Genomic DNA, 24938 nt, shown 5'->3' with positions numbered 1-24938 from the left:
GGGCCCAATTTCATCAGGACAGACACGGCAGCCTTGGTGTGTTACCAAAGCAGCTCCCATGGTGTGGTTGAAGTCTCTTCCTGCTGCCTAGCTTGCAGACTGCATTCTGACACTCCCCTCAACCTACACGAGGATTTGGGAACACTTAATATCTTTCAACAAATCCCTCTCTTGCTTTAACTGGCCAAAGTGGGTCTATTGTTTGCAGCTGAGCCCAGACAGTGTTCTCTAAGTGGCAGGTGTTATACTCCGAAGTCCTCCCTCCAAGGTGAAGAAGACGGAGGATAAACCAGCTCTTCGCCGAGGCCTCTGCTTGCAGTCTTGGTCGGCAGCCCAGCCCTGGTGGGTGCTAGCGCTTGCCAGAGCCTCAGACGACTGGATATCAGCACAAACAGATGAGTCACCAGCAGCAAGCACAGGGTGTCAATAAACTTGAGCGCCAAGAGGCAGAGATTCTGCCTGGCCGGGGCAGGGGACGGCGCTGTGACTAGAGAGGCACCCCTCGGGGCAGAGCAGCGGGCAAGGTCCTGATGGAACGAAGGTAAGGGGACACTTTGGGGGTCCCAGACACTGAGCAGGATGGAGCTGGTCCAGCTGCTCTGCAGAGTCCTCCCGGGCCCAGGGAGCTGCACCAAGATGGAAAGAGCAGGACCCCTGGGTCCTTTCCTCTCCTCTGTTTTTGCCCCGTGTGTCCCCGAGGATAGTGCTTCACCCCCACCCCTGCAACAGTGACCCCGGTGGGCCTGGCTCTGGGCCAAGCAGGGGGTCCTGCAGGCTCCTCCACACCCACCCCCGTTCCCAGCCACCATTCCCCCCTCCTGACTTCCAGGGGAGGTACGATGTGTGGACTGGGGAGTGGGCACAGGCCTCTCCTTCCAGGTGGAAATGTGGAGGAGCCCCCACTCCACTCCCCACTGCCAGCGCTACCTGCAGCCCAGATGGACCTTTCTAGACCAAGGTCTGGGCTTCCACCAAACCGTCTCAGTGGCCCAGCCTCCATCCCTCTCCCCTTACACCCCAGCCTCCCCAAAACCAAAACTGCCCCTGTGGGTGTTCATTTACATTCATTTTTTTAAATTTTTATTTTATATTGGAGTCTCGTTGAGTTACAATGTTGTGTTAGTTTTAGGTGTACAGCAAAGTGATTCTGTTATACGTATACCTATTCATTTACATTCTTTTAAATTAAGTACATTCATTATTTCAGTGTCAACCAGGTGCCCAGCACTCTCTGGGCCACCTTATGCCGCCCTCCTCTGGTTCCCAAGACCCCACCCCTGAGCAGGGCTCTCAGCCTGGCTGCAGGTTAGAATCACCTGGAGGGCTTTAAGATGACCCATGCCCATAAGGGATCTTATTATGAGAGGTGATGAGAAAATTCTAGAACTGGGTTATGGTGATGGTTGCGCAACCCTGGAGATTTAAAAACCATTTAGCGGTACCCTCAAAGTGGACGCATTTTATGGTATGTGAATTATACCTCTGTAAAGTTTGTTTTTTTAAAAAAAATACCCATGTCTTTTCCTGATTCCCTAACTCATTTGTTATTGCAACTTTAGCTGAAAAACATGTATTTACCTACGTTCCCCTGCATATTCGACAGCCAGCACTGAATATCCTTTTTTCAAAATGTACAGGCCAGTGATAAGGTAAACTTCATGACAGAGTCTACCTACCCTGGGGGAGCTGGTGGGGGGGACCCATGGAGTCAGAGCCTAGGCCACTGGGTTCACTCTCCTCCAGCAGGGAGAAGGGTCTCCTTTTGTCCCCTCCTCCCCAGGTTCCCATGCCCCCATCCCGTGTGAGCCTCCGAGGGCTGGTCTCAGGGGTGAGAGTCAAAATATTTAACCACGGGCTGGGACCATCAGCCCAGATGCCCACTATAAACAATCAGGGCCTTTTTTCAGGCCAAATGTTGACCTGGCTGGTCTCTCACAGGGCAGCATGTGGCCCATGGTGCATCGGACCTCCCAGGAAGTTTTCCCCAGGGCTTTCTGTTTGGAGACCGGTTCTATGTGAGCCTGTGCGTGGCCAATGGAGCTTAAAATCATGGGCCTCTTATAAGTGCACAAGGAAGGTTGGCTGTTACGTGCTGGGCACTGTTCTAAGCACTTTGTAGATAAACTCATTAATAACTCACAACAACCCTGGGAAGCAGAGATGATCGTCATCATCCCCATGTGGCAGAGGAGTTTAAAAAGGGACAGAGGGCTTCCCTGGTGGCGCGGTGGTTGAGGGTCCGCCTGCCGATGCAGGGGACGCGGGTTCGTGTCCTGGTCTGGGAAGATCCCACATGCCGCGGAGCGGCTGGGCCCGTGAGCCATGGCCGCTGAGCCTGCGCATCCGGAGCCTGTGCTCTGCAACGGGAGAGGCCCCAACAGTGAGAGGCCCGCGTACCGCAAAAAAAAAAAAAAAAAAGGGACAGAGGCCCAGAGTAACACAGAGCTGGTGAGTGGGGGCACTGTGATTGAACCCCTACGGATTTGTCTCTAGACACTGGTATCCCAATGCTTCCATTTACGACTTCTGTTTGAAAACATCACACACAGGGATATTCACTCCTTCACTTAACAAATATCTACTGAATAGCGACTGTGCGCTAGACGCTGTTCTAGGCACTGGAGCTACGACAGTGAGCAAACCAGACACAGCTCCCGCTCTCCCGCAGCTAGTGTAGGGTGGATGTGGGGAGCAGGAAATAGACCATGGTCACGGACATAAAATAAATACAGAATTTCAGACAGTGGCATGCTATAGGAAGGCAATAAAATGGGGAGGGAAGATGGAGAGTGAGGGAGATCAGGGGACACCTTTAGGTGAGACAGGAGACAGCTCTCAGGGAGGTGACATTTAAGCTGAGATCTGAATGATGACAAGGAGATGATAGAGAAAAATCTGGGGAAAGAGTATTCCAGGCAGAAGGCACAGCAAGTGCAAAGGCCCTGAGGTAGGCAAAGGTTTAAGGAACAAAGAGAAAGAAACCCTTGGGGCTCCATTAATGTGAGCAAGCCGGGGAGTGATTATGGAATTACTGTCCATTTCCTTAGGTGTGATAGTGATGGGGAGGTCATCTGAAAGAACAGTTTATTCTTAGGAGATGCCTAAGTCCTGAGCGGTGATTTGCCACGATGTCCTCAACTTCCTTTCAAATCATTCAGCAACATATCAGGGTACATGGCAAACTATTAACACCTGTTGATTCCAGGTGGCGGGTATAGCATATCCACTGTACTATTCTTTCAATTTCTCATTTGAAATTTTCATAATAAAGAGAGAAGTAAGTGAGCAGAGAAAGATGGTGGTAGGTGGCCAGAGTTGGGACCATGTAGATCTTGTGGTCCTGCTCAGGAATTTGGATTTTCATCTAAGCAGAAGAGATTTTAAGCCTGGGAGTGGCATGAGCTGGTTTGCTTTGGCATCACAGCAGCTGTCTTGGATTTGCAGACGATGGAGGAGTCTCTCTAGAGGCCCATGGTAGCACATTTCTGATTTTTTTTTAATAAGTTTATTTATTTATTGACTTTTGTCTACGTTGGGTCTTTGTTGCTGCGCGTGGGCTTTCTCTAGTTGTGGTGAGTGGGGGCTACTCTTCATTGCGGTGCACGGGCTTCTCATTGCGGTGGCTTCTCTTGCTGCAGAGCATGGACTCTAGGTGCACGGGCTTCAGTAGTTGTGGCACGCGGGCTCAGTAGCTGTGGCACACGGGCTTAGTTGCTCTGCAGCATGTGGGATCTTCCCGGGCCAGGGCTTGAACCCATGTCCCACATTTCCGATTCCGATTCAACGAACACTCCCAGCCAGGCATCGTGCGCACATTTACCTTCATTAATCTCACTTAGACCACATGAAAACCTGCAATGTCCTCAATATTATTCTCATTCTTAAAATGAGGAAACTGAGCCCCGAGGTGATCAGCTAAGGAGTCACCAGCCAGTGGGGGCAGAGACCAGGTTAGTAAGAACTTCAGCCCTGGGGCAGGGCTAAGTCATTATTTCACTTTTCCTAAATCAGCCACCAGCATTAATCATAATTGATAAATTGACTAATTACAACCAAAGTTCAAAAGTGATTTTTCTAGAAAGCAATTGTAAAAAGGAGGGGTGCTGTCACAGAGAGAGACTAAATTGAATTGCACTTATGGTCAAATGGACCCAGCTTTTCCCCTTTAGAAAACCATGGTCCACCAGAGACGCACAAGCTCTGCCTTGTCCACGGAGATCTGCAGCTGTGCTGCCTGGGGCTGCAGTACTCATTTTAATACACAATTACAGGAGGACTAACGCAGTTTGTGTGTCTGTTTCATCCCATCACAAATTACATGAAATTCACCTATTTAATCTTTCTTGATCATTTATCCAAAAGAGAACTATTGGTGTATTGTTAACCAACCAGACAAATCATCACTGTTACCTGTGTTCTTAACTGGAGGCAGCCTGTCTTTCATTAGCAAGAATTCAGAATAAACATCATTGCTCTTTGAGATCACTCATAAGCAGCCCCCCCCCCCGAGACTGCAATTATACCCGTTTATAATTCTCCTACCTCCCAATCTAACCCTTGATTCATGAATGTGCACTTTTAGGCTCGGGCGTTAGAATAAATTAGACTATACAATTACGTGTAATTAAGGAGGGAAATGGGTACCTCATTGCAAAGATGAGCCCTGTTTTGCTGAAGTAAAGCACGTCTGTGTGAGCTGCCAGCCCAGCATGAAATATACAATTAATGTTCTTTTGACTTAATGGAGGTTGATGGTGCTGTTTTTCATTATCACAATATCTCAAGAAATGTAAACAGTGTTTCTCTAACGCAATTGCAGTTCTACAGACAAGACAGCTTGGGTCTAAGTGAAAACTCAGCAGAATTAACCGCAAATTCTCCATGTTATGGAGGATGCTGGGATTCGTATTTGAAAACCCATGCAAAACTGTCCCCACTGAGGAGCTGAGAAGTTGGATCCCAACCCCCCGGGGGTGACTGCCGCCTCTTTGGGTTTGTAGAAGCAAGTTACAGCCAAACTCGTGTGGGTTATTGAAGCCACCTGTGCCCCACTTCGGAGGCTCACTCGCATTTCCAAACCTCCCCTCTGCAGTCCTGTTTCTACTCTCAGCGTTTCTCCTTGACACGCAAATTTGTTCGAGCTAGTTAAAAGCTCGATTTTTACAGTCTCATAAAATCCCATCTACTCCAACCCAAATGCAGCCAGAAGCACTTGGACAATCAGATTGAGTTTCAGCCTCTTGATGGAGATAAACACACAGCAGGATGATTTTTTTTTTTTTAATTGTTGCATAGGAGTCCCTGAAATAGAAGAGCATTCTGGCTGAGCCAGGTCGATAGAACCAGACGGGGGTTCTGCACAAAGGGAACACACGGGAGGAGGAAAGGGGACTTGTGGGTGTCAAGGGAAAGGTACCCTGAGGTTAAAGCAACAAGGAGGTGGGGAGTGGTGTGAGAAGCCTGAAAAGCCCGATTACCCAACCAGGACCAGGGTCATCACAGCGAGAGGTGCCACCAGAGTGAGGAGGGACACGGAGCTGAGACAGGCCGTCCCCGACGGTGTGGGTGGAGACCGGCAGGGGCTGCAGAATCAGGAGGTGGAAGGGCCTGAGACTTATACTGAGGCCGCACCCAGGACCCCGCCCAGTCGTGGCTGAGTGACTTCCCAGGCTGGGGGGCATCTGAGCCCCTGAGACCCCTTGTGTCTCCCAGGCAGACCCTGAGCTCCCAAATGGGGCCAGGAGTCCCCACCTGCCTGGAGGGAACCTGGAAAACTTAGGCCGAGGCCTCGGACCGAAAGGACCATGGGTTTGCTGAGAATTATAGGACAACGTGGCCAGAGGGCACTTTGCAGACCTCTGGGCGTCTGAGCTGGCGAGTTAAGTCCTGACCTGAAGCCGGATCTAGAGCAGCTGCCTACAATGGACACACGTACGTGGTTGCACACGTACACGGGCACGTGTACACACACACGAAGAGGCACTCACACAACAAGACCCATCTCCTTCCTAATAAAGGACAAGGGGCAAGTCACAGACATCACAACATTTGGTCTATGAACAGCAACAGCGGAAAGAATAAATATCCAAAACAGATAATCAAATGACACCATCTCAGCCCCACCTATAGCCCCACAAAGGTGAGCTGCCCCTCCGCTACTGGGGTTCCCTGATGAGGAGACAGGATGGAGAAGAAAACTGCAGGCGCAGCCCATTTAGGGAAGGGAGAGCCATTCATCAAGATGTGAGGCTTTACCTCTTCACCATCACCAACAAAAAGTGGTGGGACCCCCCCACCCTTTTGGCCTCATCTTTGCAGAAGGGACACATTTGCTGCAGAGCCTCTATTACCGTGCTATCCGGGAGAAGTATAAAGCTGGCTATGTATGTAACTTGTTTTCTTTTTCTTTCTTTCTTTTTTTTTTTGTTTTGGCCGCATCCTGCAGCATGTGGGATCTTAGTTCCCCAACCAGGGATCCTGGACCAGGCCTCATGAATGTGAGGCCTGAAGGAAGGCAGTGTGTTTCTGAACTTGTTTGCAGTGGAATTCCCCTCTACCTCTGCAATATTCTCCAGAACCCAACATAACAAGTAGGCAAAAGGCAGATCTCACCTCCTTCCTCCACCCCAGGCCGCTGAGACACCCCCATGGGGCTCTGAGGTCCCAGTTAGAAAACTGTTGCCCCAGGGAAAACATGTCCCAAAGCCAGGCAGAGCCTCAAGTGGGTCAAAATCCCGTTTGTCAACTTTGTGACCGTGATTAATACCCTTTTACCTTTCTGAGCATCAGTTTTCTTGCAAGATGAAGAGGATTACAGGAGGTAACCTGGTAAAAACACTCAGCCGTGGACCACAGAACCTACTAGAGCTGCACTGTCCAATATGGGGTCCCCTAGCCCCATGTGGTTGGTCTGAATTGAGAGCTGCTGTAAGCGTAAAATCCATACTGGATTCCAAAGACTTAGTAAGAAAAAAGAATGTCAGATATCTCATTAATAATGTGTACACTGATTATATGTTGAAGTGATAATATTTGGGATATACTAGGTTAAATAAACTATTATTAAAGTTAATTTCACCTGTTTCTTTTTCTTTTTCCAAGGCAGCTACCAGAAAATGTTAAATTACATACATAGCTAGGACATCCCCGGTGGTCCAGTGGTTAAGACTCTGCCTTCCAATGCAGGAGGCGTGGGTTCCATCCCTGGTTGGGGAACTAAGATCCCACATGCCGCAGGGTGCGACCAAAACAAAAAAAAAAAAACGGAAAAGAATTACATACTTAGCCAGCTTTATACTTCTCCCGGATAGCACGGTAATAGAGGCTCTGCAGCAAATGTGTCCCTTCTGCAAAGATGAGGCCAAAAGGGTAGGGGTCCCCACTATTTTTCATTGCTGATGGTGAAGAGGTAAGCCTCACATTTTGATTCAAGGCAAAAAGAGGGCAGAGGAACAGCAACCTCAGTGGTCCCAAAAGATGGGCACCAGAATCTGATTTGGAAAAGCAAGTTCCAGGTTTTTCTGATTTACTTAGACTGTAAATTGATCTGGGGTAGCTAAGGGAGATTATGGCGGGGAGAGCCTAGAGCCCCCGCCATAAAGGAGTCAGGACACTCAATTTGAATTTCTGATGAACAATGAAGAATTTTTTAGTATAAGTATATCCTCATGGACCTTCTGTATTTTTATTTACTAAATATGACAACCCCAGCTAGCATGAAAGAAGACTGCGGCAGAGAAAAGAGACGCTGTGTTGGAAAGTAACAATGGCCTGGGATTTTAAAAAAACTCTGAAGCCAAATGTGTTGGGTTCAAATCCTGGGTCCACTACTTACAGTTGTGTAATATTGGTATAATAATACCGCGTAAGAGTGTTACCAGGTTTACCTCAGTTACTACTGCCTGCAAGTATACCTATCTACAGCTGAGTCTTTTTTCCCTTAGCAGCTCAGCTGTGCTTTCTGCAGCTACTAGTTGGTTCTCTGCCGGCTCATTGCCCATCCCTATCAGCCAGGTCCCCCTCTGGCCTCTTCTGCGACGCTGGGGACAGTGGAAAGCGCGGTAGACAGCACCACCTTGAGTCGAATTCCTCCCCTTTCGGAGGAAGCCACTTTCTCCTCCTTTCTTTCCTATTCCCGAACCATTTCTGGGCAACGGCAGCTATTTTCACGTGAGCTCAAGTTAATGTCTCAGGGAGATTCCTGGGCGCGTGGGCAGTTCACCCTTCGACCCAGCCGCGGGCCACAGCTCGAGCCGGCGTCTCCAAAAGCTAACGTGTGTGTTTAGAGGCGAGCGCCGGGCTTTCAGCGAAGGCGGTCGGGTGTTTGCAGGCCGGGGCGAGCCCTTGTGAAAGCAGATAAAACATTTATTAACGTGTCATTACGAGGAGAGCGCCCGGCCGGGACCGTCGTACGTCCCGAGGAACACTTGGCTCCTTCCAGCTCAGAGGGAGGAGAAAAAGAAAGCGGAAAAGAGGCAAGGATTCTTTCTCTTCGCTTCCAGCCAAGTGGACCTGATCGATGGCCCTCCTGACTTTATTGCAATATTTGAGTTATTAGAGATGCCCCCCTCATGTGTGTGTGTGTCAACACACACACACACCCTCACACGCACGGCTCCGGCCCGCGTCCCTCCCTCATTTCCAGCTCCTGGGCGAATCCCACAGCTGTTTCAACTCTCCGCCGAGGGCGAGCTGGAGCGAGTGTGTGTCGGGTGAGTGTGCGTCTGTGGCCCGGCGAGGGTGCGCGCTCGGCGCCGGGAGCGCGGCCAGCGGGGTCCCGAGGCATCAGGAGGCAGAGGGCTGTCCGGACCCCCGCTCTCCGCCGTTGAGCCGTCCGGGGCCAGACTTCGGGGCCGGGGCCGGACGCCGGGGACAGCAGGGCCGGGCCAGCCGGGCCGCCCGTCCTTCCAGCCAGAGGTAAAGAGCTCGCGCGCGCTGGGGCACCGGGAGGGCGCCGCGGCGGGGTCCCCCGCGGCTGCCGGCCCGCCGCTCCCCTCCGCGGCGCGCGCTCGCCTCCCCCGCGCGGAGCTGGGCGGCAGGCAGGCAGTCGGGGGGCCGGGCCGCACGGTGCCAAGGGGCAGGCTCGGGCGGCGCGGCGGCCAGGCTGCGGCGATGCGAGAGCCGCCCGGGCAAGGCGCGGACCCGGACTTTGGCGAGGGCGGCGCGCCGGGGCGGGGGCCGGGGGGCGGCGGCGGCGGAGCCAGAGGGCGGAGAGGCGGGAGGAGGCGGAGGGAGGGGAGGAGGAGCGGCAGCAGCACTCGCTGGGGATGCAGCAGCGGCGGCGGCGGCGGCAGCAACAGCAGCAGCAGCAGCAGCGGCGCGGACTCCCCTGCGCCCCGCGGCCCGGCCGGGCTGCGGTAGAGGCGGCGTCGCCCAGCGCCCGCTGAGGCCGCCGGGGCCGTGCGCGCTGGTGAGTGGGGCGCGGGGGCCAGGTGGGCGGGGCGGGGGCTCCCCGCGGCCGGAGTCGGCTCCGGGGCGCGCGCGGCCGCGACTGCTTCCCAGGTGAGCTTGGGGCCAGTCCCCACCGCTAGGCTCCGGCCCTAGCGCAGAGCGCGGGCTGCAGGGTGGCTCCGGCGCCGGCGGGCCGCGGGAGGATGACCCGTTTGACCCCTCTGGCGGGTTGGGCGAGCGGGCGAGGACTTTCCACCGCGCCCCTGACCCGCCGACGCGCCTCGCGGAGCCTTGGAGACCTTGGAGGCAGCGCTCCTGGGCTCGCCGGCCGCAGGGGGCTGGCCTCTTTGACCCCTTTGAGTTTAGACCCAACGGACCGGCTAGAAGTCAGACCACGTGGGGCTTGTCCGGGCAGGACACGGGAAAGCAGTGGACCGGATCTTCAGAGTGATAGGGAGCTCGCACATACTGAAAGCAAATGGGATTATAAAGACAAATCTCCTCCTAGGCTGGGTCGGAACCAGTTCTCATCTCCTTGTAGAGAGATGCTCCCGTCCAGCCGCCCGAGGATTTCGGAGTGTGACAGTGGAGCCGCAGCGATTTCTAGAACTGTACTTTTTCTTTTCTTTTAATATTCTTTATAGTAGTTCATTCATTCGTTCTGCAAGCCTTTATGGAGCACCTCCTGGTGCCCGGCACCGCGTTATGACCCAGAGAAAAGCGATGAACAGGCTCGAGTTCCTGAGCACCACAAGCTTTCAGTTCACTTTGAGGGCAGCTAGGAAAAGAGATGCGGTCTAAGGGTGGGAAACAGTAAGGTGACACCCACAAATCCTAGTTTTGCCCAGTGACCTCTGTCCGCAATTCCCTGTGTAGAGACTGAAGACCATGGCCCCTGCACACAGTAGGACAAGCCCAGACATTCATTTTGACAGTCCCCTTTTTCCTTCTCCTCTTCGCCCTTCCTGAAAGTTCTGAATCAATTCCCTGCCCCCTCTGCTCTCTGGACAGCCTTTCCTGCAGCTTGTTTTAATCACTTTTTGAGTTAAAAGTCAATATTTAATTAACCAAGTCATTACATTTAGCTTACATTTGAATCTGGGTATTTGCACATCTGTGCATGTCGGGACACCCTCCCGCGTGCCCCTCCATCTGTCCCCTGCCTCTTTCCCACAGCGCCGCTCTACCTTCCTTTGGGGCAGAGAAGGGAGGCTGCTCTTGGGCAGGTTCTCTGGGGGCCAGAGAAGCAGGGAGGATGGGCTTTCCCTGGAGGACACCCAGTGTCTCTCCCCGGAGCAGGAACAGTTACTCTCATCTTGTAGATAATAGTGAAGGAGATTTGCTATTGCTGCATCTCCACTACCCATTGTGGAGCCACTGGAGGGTTTTAATTAAATTAAAGGCATTCATTCCATGTAGAAAGGGGGTGGGGAGGACAGACTGAAGACCACTCACCTGGTGAGAGAGGTTCTCCCAGCTGTGCTTGTCCCACGTGTGGAGGAGAGAACTCATCACAACAGCCTGTCCGGGTGTGTAACTTAGTGTCCTCATAGCAGCTCGAGGGGAGATGGTGGCAGGCTTTGCTGATGGCAGTTGGACGTTTGCTCACGAAGGATCTTCCTTGGGCCAAGTTTATGCACATAAATGCATGATGTCGGCATGGCTGCCATGGCTGAGAGTCAGTGTGGGTTTGGGCTTTGGGCTTTGTGTATATTTTTCGGTTTTTTTATTTGAATTTATGGCTTTGTCTGAAACCTTAATAGCATGTTAAGTTTTCAAACTTGAGGGTTGAGTGATGAGTTAATTGTAAAAAGCCTCCGCCTGGAGGAGGACCAGGCGGCTGTGTGTGAGACTGTGTGTGGTGTATGTACATGTGTGTGTCCCCTGCCCAGCAACTCCCTTTAGCCGCCATCCCTAGGACCTAGCTGGTGTGCGGTCGCACACCCTCACACTTGAAGATCCTTTAGATTTGGGAATAATATTTCCCTCTTCCTTTCCCTGGATATGTTCGCTTTTTCTGTTTGGACCTGCCTCAAGGGGGCAGCTTCTGGTCTTCTGAGTTAGCCAGCCAGGGAATCTGGCCCAACTCCATCCAATCTGTTTTTAGACTTCCTTCCCTCAGAAAGAGACTGAAAGCCTTGTCCTGCAGGAGAATATCATCATTTCTGACCATTTTGTATTTAAAAGAAAGGGTTTAGTCTAGACTTGATATGATAGTTAACACTTATGTAGTGTTTCAGGGGCCAAGCACTGTTCTAAATCCTTAGGCATGATAACTCATTTCATTCACTCAAAACACCTGGGAGGTAGGTCCTGTGATTGTCATCGTGTTAAAGAGGAGGAAACTAAGGCACTGAGAGGATCGTGACTTTCCAACAGCTGGTCAGTGGTACAGCTGGGATTGGCAAGACCCTGGGCCTCCGGGGTCCACTCTGACCCACTGTACTCTCTTCCCTCCTTGGCCTTTATTCCAAGTGTAGAAGAAACAGATATGCAGTGGGGGAAAAAAAGAAACACAATTAGACGATCAAACTTTGAAAGGCAGAAGCCCCTCAGTAGTCCCACTTCTCTCCAAAAATCTCCAGTGTTTGGGGGAGGCTGGGGTTTGTATTTTGGTTTTGGGGGTGAGGGATGCCTTGAGGAAAATATGTGATTGCCTGGCCATGTTCCCTTCTCCCTGCAATTACGCACACAGTCTCCCTGAGTCAGGATGCAAAGGGATGTATCACGCGGACTGACAGCCAAAAGCCATGAGATCTGAGGGGAGGGTTCGTGCCCACTGAAGGCACAATGGCAAGAGGGTGAAAATTCTCCAAGAGGTGTGGCCCTCTTGTGGTTGGTGATGGAGTCGCATCGGCCTGTCCCTGGAGGGGTGGGGGAGGGGAGGGGGTCCAGGGCCTTTTGTTTCAGGCCTGGGCCCTGTGTGACCAGTGGATGTGGAAGGTAGGGCCTCCTCTCAGTGCTGACCTCCAGGTGAGGGAGGCCTCACCCTGGCCTACCTTCCACGCACTTCCTTGTGATGGGCCCTGGCGGAAAATCTGCAGTGCCCCTGATCCAGATGCAAGGCGCTGCCTAATTGGAAGATCATTAAGATCATTATAATTAATTGGCATCCTGATAAATGGCGTGTTTGCCTAACTGGGGTGGTTGCTAGGGAACCAGGCCTCACTCGGAGAGGAGAGGGGAAGTGGCGTTAGGCTGGCTGCAGGTGGGTGTCAGGGTTACAGACCCAGCGGGTTAACGGGTGGGAAGCGAGAGCCGTCCTCACCCGCATCTGCTGGTGTTTACTGGGCAGCAGCTGTGTGCAAGTCGCAAGTGGATTATCAGGGGTACTTTCCTAGAAGGACTGGGAAGTAACCGGGACCTTTTCTCTTGTAAGCAACAGAAAGTAGGGGGAAAAAATCACAAATCAATTTAAGAAGAGAAAGGGACTTACTGGCTTTCATGACCAAAAAATGCTAAGGTAACAGCTTCAGGCGCAGCTGAGTCAGGGCTCAGATTTTGGCCTGAAAATCTGTTCCTCTCCGTCTCTGCTCTTTCTTCCACGGGGCTGGTTTCTCTCTCCAGCTCTGAGAGGCGGGCAGCCTCTAGCACCGTGGTCAGGAGAGCAAGGCTGCGTGGCTACCTGCCCGGTTATGTGATCCACGGCACGTTACTTAACCTTTCTATTGCCTCAGTGTTCTCAACCAGCAAATGTCGATAATCACAGCACCTCTCTCCTGGCTGGTAGGAAAGGCTAAAATGAGATCATCAGTGTCAAGGGCTTTAACATGGTGTCTGACACAGGCAAGCCCTGGGGAAACATTGGCTGTTCTCATGATTAAGGAGTTGAGCTCAAGAGCTGTCCTCTCATTCTCTCTGGTTTGAGCCCACCAGGAAAGAACAAGCCTCTTTTCTGGTAATGCCCACCCAAGCCCCAACCGTCCCTCTGATTAGACTGTTTTATGTCACGTGCTCACTCCAGGTCAGCCACTGGCCATGGAAATGAGTCAATGACCATGGGCTTAGGCCAGGCTCCCAGGGCCCGCCCTGGAGCTGGGGGCAAACCAACTAAGACCCCAAGGCCCCAGAGGACACCAGGGAAAGGGAGCCTGGCTGCTGGGGAGGCAGACCACCAGTGCCTATGATGAGGGGGGACATGAATGTGACACGTGATGGCCAGATGGACCTGCTTCCAGTTTGGTCGAGGGGGTACCGCAGAAACAGCTGCTTAGTGGACAGCCTCCCCTGCCCCTCCACTGAGGTTAACAAGTGCTGGAGGCTGGACTTTTCTGCCTTAGTCTCTGACAGGTGCTACCTGGCCTGAATTTTTTTTTTTCAGGTAAGGCTTTATGGGGGCCCCTGCTGCTGTGGGGGTGGGGGGTAAGAACAAGTACAGGTTCCCTTGCTGGCTCGCTCCCTCCCTCAGGGTGTGTGAGCTGATTCCTTATATGGGGTGATGGTAGGGGTATGTCCAGGGGTCGGACTGGAGCGGTGGCTTAGGTGGGCTGCCCCCCCCTTAGGTGGTGTTGTGTGCAGGGGGCATGCGCAGTGCCCTGTTTTTGCTCCGGACTCTTTAAAAGTGGCAGTTGAGCTTTTTGGTCTCTTTGTATCTTGTTGTCCAGAATTTGCCCCAATTGTGCATGCGCACAGTTATTTTTAATCCCTTATAGTTTCTTTGTATTTTGTTGCTCGAGGAGACGTTTGAGCAGGTGCAAGAACTGCGGCACTGCAGCAAAGGGTCCCAGGTCCCAGCCTGTCTCATTTCCCGCGAGAGACTCTGCACCTTTATCCTTAAGGGGTAAGGGGCTGAAGGTCTCTTCTTCTGAAACTCTTCCTCCTGGATGGGCTACAGACCCTAGTGTCTTCTAGGCTCCAACGGTTTGAAGTAAGGCTCATGACGGCTCAAGGCATTTAGCCCATTCCAGCAGAGAGTGGCCCGGGTCCCTACAGGTCCTTGAGACAGTCAGCGAGGGACTTCTACGATTCTGTGACTTCTGGTGGGGCAGTGTTTGCCCAACCTTCCACCATGAGAGTCGTCTGGAGGTATTTGTTAAAAAGCTCAAATTCCAGACCCTGCTGAATCAAACTCCCAGGGAGGGCCCTGGCTGCTGGAAGGGAACCAGAGTGCCCTGTGTGTGTGTGCGTGTGTGTGTGTTCCACATCAGCAAAGAGGTGGAAAGAGGGCCCATCGAGTGTGCATATCTTGTACTCCTGTCTGATGCAGGGGCAGCCAGAAGGCAGAGGAAATGCTCTAAATGAGATCAGGCATATAAAGGTGTTCTGGAAACTGCAGTACAGATTAAGAGGTCATTCCTCTTATTTGTCAGTGCACACGTGTTTATTGAGCAGCTATTGTGTGACAGGCACTGTGTTAGGCGTTAGGATGAACAAGAGAGAACCCTACTCTCATGGAATTACATTCCAGAGGGTGAGAAAGCAGATAATACACAGGCAAACGAGTCCGAGGCTCTTTCAGAAAGTGCCAGGCTGTACGGTGGAAATAAGATAGTGACGTGATGGGAAATTATGGGGAGTGGGGGAGGGCAACTTTTGGCAGGTGGTCAAGGGAGGCCCCTCTGAGGATGTGACTTTTGAGTTTTGACCTAAATTTTGAGATGAGCCAACCTGGGGAAGACGTAGAGGAAGAGCATTCCAGGTAGAAGGAGCAGCCAGTGCAAAGGCCTGGAGGTGGAGAGGAGTGGCCTGTTCAAGACACCTGTTTAAAACACAAATAGAAGTCCAGTGGGGTGAAGGGTAGTGAGTAAGCGGCGGGGTGGGGTGGGGGTGGGGGTTGAGGTCAGTGGTGAGAAATGGGGGCCAAGGTGAGAAATTTAGAATTTATTTCAAATGAAATGGAAAACCACTGGAGAGTTTTAAGTCAGGGAATGACAGGATTGGTGTTTTAAAAAGATGTCAGTGGCTACCATGAGAGGGATGCTTTGCAGGTGGAAGCAGAGACATGAGGATGGTGAGCTGATATGGGCCAGGATTTTGGTGGTAGGAATGGAGATGGAGTGAAATGGGTGGATTGGAGATATATTTGGGGGGCAAAGCCTGTGGAACTTTCTGGTGGGTTGGATACTCAAAGTGAGGGAAGAGCTGTAGTTTTCAACCAAGGACAGCTTTGCCCCCCAGGAGACATTTAGCCATGTCTGGAGGTGTTTTTGGTTGTCACAACTAGGGAGGAGATGCTACTGGTATCTAGTGGGTGGAGGCCAGGGATGCTGTTAAACACCCTACAATGTGCAGGACAACCCCACAACAGAGACTGACTCGGCCCCATATATCTCTAAGGCCGAGGAGTCAAAGATGACTGGGCAGCTTGGAGTATGGTGATTCCTAAGTAGGGAAGACGAGGAGAGAAGGTTTGGAGGAGCGAGGATAATCCAGAATGTAGTCGTGGAAATGTTGGGTTTGAGATGACACTCGACCTGGGTGGCGGAAGGCTCACTGGGTGCTGGATACACAAGTCTGGAGCTGGTTGGTACTGGCAAGTGAAATTTGAGAGTCATCAGTACATCCATGTTATTTTAAGCCCTGGGACTGGACACAATCATCTAGGGAGAATGTATTTTGTTCCCTGATGGGCTTTCCTCCCTCGTCCCCCGCTCCAGTGCCTGTCATGCATCAATTGGATGAATATTTTTAGACATCCCACACGCTCACCTCTTTATGATCCTCCTGAGAAATTCCCAAAGGCCCAGGCTGAGCCCCTTCACCCCACCTTGTCCATCTACTCATTGCCCAGTGATTAGCAGACAGAGCTAAATAGTCATCACTCTGCAGCAGATGCCCTCGGGAAACGGCTGAAGTTCAAATGGGATCCTGGGCTACAGGCAGCACCGTGCCTCCTTGGTAGAGCAGCTGGTCACGTGGTCTTCAGAGCTTCTCCTCCAGCCCAGACCCAGACTTCGTGGAATTCTCTCTAACCAGTATCTGCCACTGTTTTGAATTTTCCACGGTCTCTTAATATGATTCCAAAACACATGCTGCCCGGTGGCCCTGGCCTCTGACGTGTAGCTTCGTCTTACGAAAGGCCTGTATCCACTGCTTTATACACCTGGGCCTTGATTGAAACTTGGATAAGTTCTATCCCAAACTCAGAGTCGTTATGAGCAGGGCTTGTGTGTGTGAGTTGATGGATAGGGCTGTCCCCGGAGACCATGAACAGTACCCGAGATGTGTTTGGCCAGGTGGAAGCCAGATGTGTTAGGAGAAGAATGCTGCCAACAGCCTTTCTTATTGGCTGGAGACCAGGGTCCCAGCGGGTGACTTGACCCACCTCAGCAGCCAGAACAGGGGAGTGTTTTTAGCCACAAAAGTCCAGGAGATGTTCATGCTCTGGTGAAAATCACATCATCCAAAAGCAGCATTTCTGGCCTGTTCTAGAGACGGGCACTGTCCACAGACTTCTGATTGCAGGCCACTTACCTTGATATTTCAGAGAGGAGGAGAGCCTACTAGAGTCTTAGTGGTTTGGAGTCCTAATCACTTGAGTGTGAATCAAGATGTGTTCACTGCAAGTAATAGAATTCCTGGCTGAGAGTGGCTTGTGCAGTAGCAACACTTAATTCTCACATAATGAGAATCCAAAGTGGGGGAGCCCAAGGGCCAATTTGTTGCTAAAAAATAATGTCCTCAAGGACCCAGGATGTTCCTAGCCTGTTCCTCTGTCCTCAGCTTCATGGTCTTTGTTGCTTCATGATCTCAAGATGGCTGCCACAGCTCCAGACATCACATCCCCCTACAAAATGGGAATAAAGAGCAGGATTCCTTGCGATCTCTCTTTCAATTAGAGAGCAAAATCCTTCCAAGAACACCCCCACCCCAGCAGACTTAGGTTTAGCTTCATTGCCCTGGGGTTGGGTTTTGTACTAGCCTCTAAGCCAAACACTGACAAAGGGAAATAGGGTTTTTATGTTCGGTTTAGCTTAGTTGTTCCCCAAATTAGCAGGTCAAACACCTTCTTCTTATAACAAACAGATTTTGCCAAGTTTACCTGAAGTAAATTCATAGATAATATAACCTGTCTACACATATATTTTAATCAATAAAGTACCCTCACTGTAATTTAAAGAAAAGCTAAAAAGGAAAGTGATTTCTAATTAAGCATATATATTGCAGCCTATGAACACTTAGACACAACTACATTAGAAGGTGTAAGAAGCAGTCAGATGCTCACACTAGTATAGAATCACATAAATCTGACAGCTACAGATGCAGTGGGATACAGATGTTTGGGTTTGGCAACTTGAAGACCACAAGTGCTATGGCCATAAGTAATACGATTTTCCAAAGCAGAACAATTTACCAAATTTTCCAAAGGAAACAAACTACAGTCTTCCCTCAGTTTACTTAGCGGTTGCATTCCTGGAAAATTCAGCATAGGGTAGAACCACACAAATACATCTTTGGCGTTTATGTGTGAAGCGGAGTTCATGTCTAAGGTCAGGCAATGTAAAAGCTTTTTCACCTACATGAGTGTCTGGTGGGGTGTCCAAAAGTCATGCTGGAAATGGGGCGATTCTTCACTGCGTGGAGCATTGCATTATCCGCCATCCCTGCAACCCCACTAGACACCAGAAGCATCCCCCAGTCATGTGACAACCAAAACCTCACAAATTCCAGAGAAACGCCTCTTTGGGGAATGATTTCACCCCCTGGAGAACCACTGGCTTAGACTAATGCTGGTTTGTTGCCAGGGTGGGGGAAGATCCACCCCCTGAAAAAACTGGGGTCCTGTAGACCAGGGAATGACCGGAAGGGGAGGCACCCACAGTTTCTGCCTCAGATTTGTCCCCAAGCCCCTCTTTCTGCCCCTCACCCTTCCTGTTGACATGTTCCTAAAATGTCCCAGTCCAGCCAGTGAAATAAACGCATGTGGTTGGCGTGGACCAGGCTCTCCAGTGAATGGGGTGATGAGTTCTCTGGTTAATCTGGGTATCAGTGGTTTCCACCTGGACAGGAGATGAAGATGGTACAGATGATTGAACATAACGCCCTGAGAATCCATGTGTCATCATGGTTAAGGGCGTAGACTCCAGAACCAGACTTCCTGGTTCAGATCCCAGCTTGGCCATTCAGAAGCTGGGTGGAGCTGGGCAAGTCACTTGACCACTCTGAGCCGAGAGCCCTCTTCTGTACAATGGGAGCAATCCAGTAGACTCCTCCTAGAGTTACTGTGAAACACTGGAACAGTGTGTGGGTACATGGAAATTGCCTCAAAACGTAGATGTTATTGCCGTCATAGTTATTATTGCTTATATTTGTAGATACTTTTTAGCTTTTTTAAATTGAGATATAATTGACATGTAACATTGTATACATTTTAGATATACAACATAATGATTACAATGTAATGATTTGATACATGTACACATTGCAAAATGTTTACCCAGTAAGTGTAGTTAAACATCCATTGCCACGCATAGGTGCAGTTTTTCCTTGTGATGAGAACTTTTAAGATCTATTCTCTTAGCAGCTTTCAAATATATAGTACAGTATTGTTAACTGTAGTCACCATGCTGTACATTACATCCCCAAGACTTATTTATTTTATATCTGGAAGTTTATATCTTTGACCACCTTCACCCATTTCGCTCATCCCCCACCCCCCACCTTTGGCAACCACCAATGTGTTCTCTGTAGCTATGAGTTCAATTATGGGTTTGTTTTTTGTTTTTAGATTTAGATCATTCAGTATTAGTCTTTCTCTGATTTATTTCACTTAGCATAATGCCCTTAAGGTCCATCTGTGTTGTCGCAAATGGAAAGAGTTCCTCCTTTTGTATGGCTGAGTAATCCATTATAGACATATACCACATTATCTTTACCCGTTCATCCCTCAGTGGACACTTAGATTGTTTCCATATTTTGGCTACTGTAAGTAATGCTTCAGTGAACATGGCAGGGGGGTCAGTGCAGATAGCTTTTCAAGTGATTTGATTTCCTTGGGATAAATACCCAGAAGTGGAATTGCTGGATCATGTGGTAGTTTTTTGGTTTTTTTGTTTTGTTTTTTTGGCTGCGTTGGGTCTTCATTGCTGCACCAGCTTTCTCTAGTTGAGGCGAGCAGGGGCTACTCTTCGTTGCGGTGCGCGGGCTTCTCATTGCGGTGGCTTCTCTTGTTGCAGAGCACGGGCTCTAGGCGCGTGGGCTTCAGTAGCTACAGCGCATGGGCTCAGTAGTTGCGGCTAGCGGGCTCTAGAGTGCAGGCTCAGTATGTGTGGCGTATGGGCTTAGTTGCTCCGTGGCACGTGGGATCTTCCCAGACCAGGGCTCAAACTTGTGTCCCCTGCATTGGCAGGCGGAATCTTAACCACTGCGCCACCAGGGAAGTCCCTCATGTGGTAGTTCTATTTTTAATTTTTTGAGGAACCTCCACACTGTTTTCTATAGTGGCTGCATCAGTTCTTTTTAACTTTTGAAGTGCTTTTACGCCTAGCATCCTGTATGGTCTTTTCAGCCACTCCGTTCATAAGAAAAGCCATTGGTTTCCTTCCTGCTGATGAGGAACGTCCAGCTCAGAGGGACAGGAGCAGGCTGAAGGCATAACTGGGCTTAGAGATTGACTCTGTGGCTTCCTGAGCTGATGAGCTACGTCATGTCCACCCCTAACCCTGCCCCGCCCACCTCCTCTTTTAGGCCTCAGTGAGTCCATCTCAGGAAAGGAGCTGACCTGTAGGGGAAGGACCTATAGGACAGGGCCCTGAGTGTGTCCTAGGAGCCCAGGATGGGGCTCCTCACTGTGTGCACAGGGAGATGCTTGTGAGTGGAGCCGAGGTTCCCAACAGAATCTCCAGGGGAGCTCTTAAGTTCCAGTGCCCAGGCCATACCCAGACCAATTAAATCAGCATCCCTGGGTGGAGGGGAGGGGCAGACATCAGGCTGTTTTACAGGTCCCAGATGATTCCAATGTACAACTGAGGCTGAGGGCTGCTGAAGCAGGAGAGTAAGTGCTAGAAAGGGTGCATTTTTGCAAAATCCCAAAAGGGCTTGTAGGAGCTAGCAGCTCCTCGAATAAAACCCTCCCTCCAGGGGCCCGCTACACCCGTAATAAAGTCTACCTTGCCCTGCACCGCCTGGCCTCCACCTCCGTCTCACTCCACTCAGCATGCTACACCCAGTCACGCTGGCCTCCTCTCTGTTCCTTGGCTGCATCAGTGCTTGTTCCGACCTCAGGGCCTTTGCTCTTGCTGTTCCCACTGCCTGGACCGCTCTTCCTCCAGAGCATCACAGGTCGGGCCCCTCTGGATGCTTCAGGTCTCAGCTCAAATGTCACCTCCTCAGAATGTCAAGAACGCCTCCTCGGTTTATGTTTATAGCACTTTTCACTCTCTGGAATTACCTGGATTTACTTACTTGCTTCTTTGTCCTCTTGCTAAAAAGTACACCCCATGGTTGTGGGGACCTTGTTTGTATCCCAGCACCTAGAACAAGGCCTGGCACTCTGAGTGCTCAGGAAATATTTTGGGGAAGAAAGAATCAAGGCAGGAGGCTTGGAGATGTGCTGGTGGATCTGAATCTAGTGTTTGGGGTCCTTGTTCAGGGCAAGGGAGTCGAAACCTGTTTGTCATCTGCCAAAAGCACAGGTGAGAGTGGAGGGGGTTGCTCTCACCTAGTCACCAGTCCCTGTCCCCTCCCGGTACCCAGCCCAGTGGAGGAGCCAGGCTTTGTGCTAACATCCTTTTCACAGCGGCAGATACCTCCCTCATACCACAGCAGGGACATCAGGCCCTGCAGAAGGGCTGGTGGAATGTTCTGCTTCTGACCAGTCTCAGACCACCTGAGATACATAAGTTAATCCGTGAGATCAGTGGCATGACATTCTAATGAGGGATCTGTGACATGACCTTGTAATGAGGGCTCTTAGATCGAAGATTTCTGCCCTGGGCCCTGGGAATGACAACTACCCCCCCTTTCCCCAAGTTGTCCCCTCCTGGAGGAAGCTATCACCGTGCAGGAGACCTACCTCTCTCACCTCCTTTCCGGGACCCACACACAACTGAGAAAGTTCTGCATGCCAGGTGGTGGTCTAAGTGCTTGCTCAGGGTGTCTTAGTCCATTCTGGCTGCTGTACTAGAAAACCAGAGACTGGGTGGCTTATGAACAACAAAAATTTATTTCTCACAGTTCTGGAGGCTGTGAAGTCCAAGGTCAAGGTGCCAACAGTTTCAGTGTCTGGTGAGGGCCTGCTTCCTGGTTCATAGACGGCACCATCTTCTCTCTGTGTCCTCATATGGCAGAAGGGGCAAGGGAACTCTCTGGGGTCTTTTATTAGGGCACTAATCCCATTCCTGAGGGCTCCACCCTCATGATCTAATCACCTTCCAAAGGTCACAACTTCAGATACCATGATATTGAGGATTAGGTTTCAACATAGGGATTTGGGGAGGATGCAAACATTCAGTCTATAGCACAGGGATATTCTAATCCCCGTTTTACAGATGAACAAAGTGAGAGGTCTCCTTGCTCTGCCATCCTTTAGGAATAGGACATCACAGGCTGGCTGACCAGTGCCCATATTCCGCTCACAGAAATGTTTTGTTTGACTTACACACTATTTTTTTTTTTTTTTCGGTACGCGGGCCTCTCACTGTTGTGGCCTCTCCCGTTGCAGACCACAGGCTCCGGACATGCAAGCTCAGCAGCCATGGCTCACGGGCCCAGCTGCTCTGCAGCATGTGGGATCTTCCCGGACCGGGGCACGAACCCATGTCCCCTGCATCGGCAGGCAGACTCTCAACCACTGCGCCACCAGGGAAGCCCCTGACTTACACACTATTTTTAACATTTTTTGAAGTTGGCAGATTTTTAACAACTGTGAGACTTCACGTTTTTAAAATGAGAGTTTCCAGCTTCTGAAAAATAGACGTGGGCTATATGTGGCGGTACTGGGCTCCTGTCCCCACTGATGGTATATTTTCCACTTTGCCACAGTCCTCCTCACCCCCATTCCCTATTGTCTGAGGGTACAACCAAGTTCATTTGCCATTTATCATTGCACTTGCCCTGCTGCTCCTCTCTCATGGATCAGTATTTCTGTGTTCGAATGCCTCTATCAAAAGTGGTAAAGTGAGAGATGGAAAGAAGGAGACGTGTGGGTTTCAAGTTTTTCTTATACTTGGTTACGTTACCTGCCTGGCCCATGTGGGCATTTGAGTTTTTCCTTTGCTGTAACACTTGGTTCATACCAGATGGCCACCCTTCTAGGGACAATGCGTTGGAACTTCAATTTATTATAATAGTAACAAAATCTAGTATCTAATGGGTACTTGTTGCCAAGCATTTAATCGTCATGACAGTCCTCTTAATCAGGACCTGTTATCGTCTCCATTTCATACCTGAGGAAACTGAGGCAGTGTGTGATCCCCCCACCAGAATAGGAGCTCCTTAAGCTTGTTCATCTTTGTGCCAGCTTACCGCTGTTCGAAACAGTGATTGAATGAATGAATGAATGATGTTCTCCTCTAAGTGTTCATCTGCTTGGCCCCAGGAAACCAAAAATGTTGACTCATCATAGGTCATCTGAGACCTTCCCGTTGGAGGAACAGGGTCTAATCAGTGTCATTGCGGATTCTTTAGCTGTGTGTCCCCAGCTCAGTGGCTGAAAGCAATGATTATTTACTTCGGATGAGTTTGTGAGTTGCCAGGTGGTTCTCCTGCTTCAGATGATGTCAGCTGGAAGGTCCAAAATGGCTCCACCCAGACGGCTGGTAGCTAGTGTTGATCAAGAGGCGGGAGCTCCTTTGGGGCCATCAGCTGAATGGCTGCATCCTCCTCCACGTGGCCTTTTCCCATGGCTGCTTGTACTTCCTCACAGTATGGCGGTCTCGGGGTAGCCTGACTTCTAAGAGCGCACATGTAAAAGCTGCCAGGCCTTCTTAAGGCTTTAGCTTCAGAAGTTCTAGGGGCCTAGGAGCAGGAGTGACTGGCAGCCTCCTGAAGGAGGGGTTCCAATGAGATAAATGCACCCCTGCTTTTTTTTTTCCTGCTCTTGACATTCTATTTGAATGTCAGGGGCCCAGTGAGAGAGTCTGATTGGCCAACTTTTGTCATAGGATCACCCTTTGGTCACATGGCAGGAGAGGGTGGGGCATCTTGGCAGGGGAGAGAGAATCCTCAAGAGGAAATTAGGGTACTGTTGTCAAGAGAAGGGGACCAGATGCTGGACAGACAAAAATAGTTAGAAAACCTCTGTACAGCCCCTGAGTAAGTGGCTCTGCCCCAGGATGAGCAGTTAACATTTTTGAATGAATGAATGGAGGATGGATGGATGGATAGATGAATTTTTTTTAAGTCTGGTATAAGTAGAATGCCCAATCTGTGTGGCAGCTCTTCCCGGGCAGGGGCCCCGCAGTTCAGGCACTGCTGAGGGTTTGGGAGCCCCCCCTCATTTTATGGGCCAAAGCCAGCTCCCAGAATCCTGGCTACACTCAGCATCCGCACCCCGAAGGTGGGGCTGATTGGAGCTGGCCCCGGAAGGGAGAGCGTGCACAGTAATAAGGGCCCGGCCTGCGCAGTGGGTGGGCTCCTGCCACCCCCCAGGCCCCGCCCCACCATGAACACGGGCAGCCCGGCCCTCACTCCCTTTCTTCCAGCCACTGGGCACCTGGACACACAGTAACACCTGGTGACACCCAGTGAGTCCCCTAGAGAAACTGATCCCAGCTCAGAGAACACCTGTGACCCAGGCTGTCCTCCCACGTGACGGTCTATTTCCAGCTGCTAATTAGACAGCACAGCAGTCCAGGGTTGGAAACAGACCTGTCATTCGAGATTCTCTCTGACTCCCATCTCTAAATTTAGTGGGTTATTTGGTAAAAGTTGCTTCAGACTCCCTCCCCTGCCTGTGAGTACAGTCTTATCAAATAATTGCCAAGCGTCAGGCCATTTCCAAGGTGAGCTAATGAGACGCGCATCTCCTAATAGCAGGGGCCTGATGGGTGAGCACGGTGCCCATGGCTGCAGATTGGGTGAAAGGGAAGAAATAATTGGATTATTAATACCGAGCAGCTAAAATAGCCTTTCATCCATTTTATGTTCTTCTCGAAGGAGACTGCAGTCTCTGGAAACCTAAATGTGGGTTCTGTGGGGGTAAACAGTGCTGAGAACGTGCGGGGTTAACAGGTGGGAGGGGCAGTGACCGGCATCGCCAGCCCTGGCCGGGCCGTTGAAGCCGAGAACCAGCCTGCAATTAGGCGTGAATAATGACTCTGTCGCGGTCCGACTTTATTGCCTTTGGCCAAAAGCCCTTTGCAGAAATAACTTCGTAGCTTGCTGCCAGGGAAGCTTTTGTCCGCGGCCAAGACAAAACAACAAAGAACAGAGGTGGGAAGAACTGTATCTGATTCCCGTTTCCCCTAAGCACCCGGAAGGGCAGCAGGTGTGGCCTACCTGGAAGGCCTGGGCAGGGGGCAAGTGACGTCCAACCTCAGGTAGGCCAGGCTGCCACAGCTGCTCCCTGCTGCTGCCATTCTGGTCTTTATTACGGTCTTCAAACCGACCCAGCTCATTCCCACCACAGGACCTTTGCACTTGCTTTTCCCCTTGCTTAGAAAGCATTG

At 50.9% G+C, this 24938-nt stretch overlaps 1 protein-coding gene across 3 annotated transcripts in view; it reads left to right on the top strand.

Annotated features, from left to right (window-relative positions):
* Window positions 1-424: 424 nt before the first annotated feature.
* The window catches only part of SULF2 (sulfatase 2), a 148594-nt gene continuing 124080 nt past the window's right edge, over window positions 425-24938 (top strand). For 2 of the 3 annotated variants that reach the window (XM_082670578.1, XM_082670576.1), the window contains exon 1: window positions 425-541. The gene's annotated coding sequence lies outside the window, so the exon portion shown is untranslated. Of the gene's footprint in view, window positions 542-9334; window positions 9410-24938 lie in introns of those variants that run through there. The other variant, XM_082670577.1, reaches the window with a different exon arrangement.

Source organism: Grampus griseus (genome assembly GCF_964374135.1).
Source record: "Grampus griseus genome assembly, chromosome: 14".
Taxonomy (NCBI): Eukaryota; Metazoa; Chordata; class Mammalia; order Artiodactyla; family Delphinidae; genus Grampus; species Grampus griseus.
The sequence above is the reverse complement of the archived record's forward strand: the minus strand, read 5'-3'. Positions and strand labels throughout refer to the sequence as shown.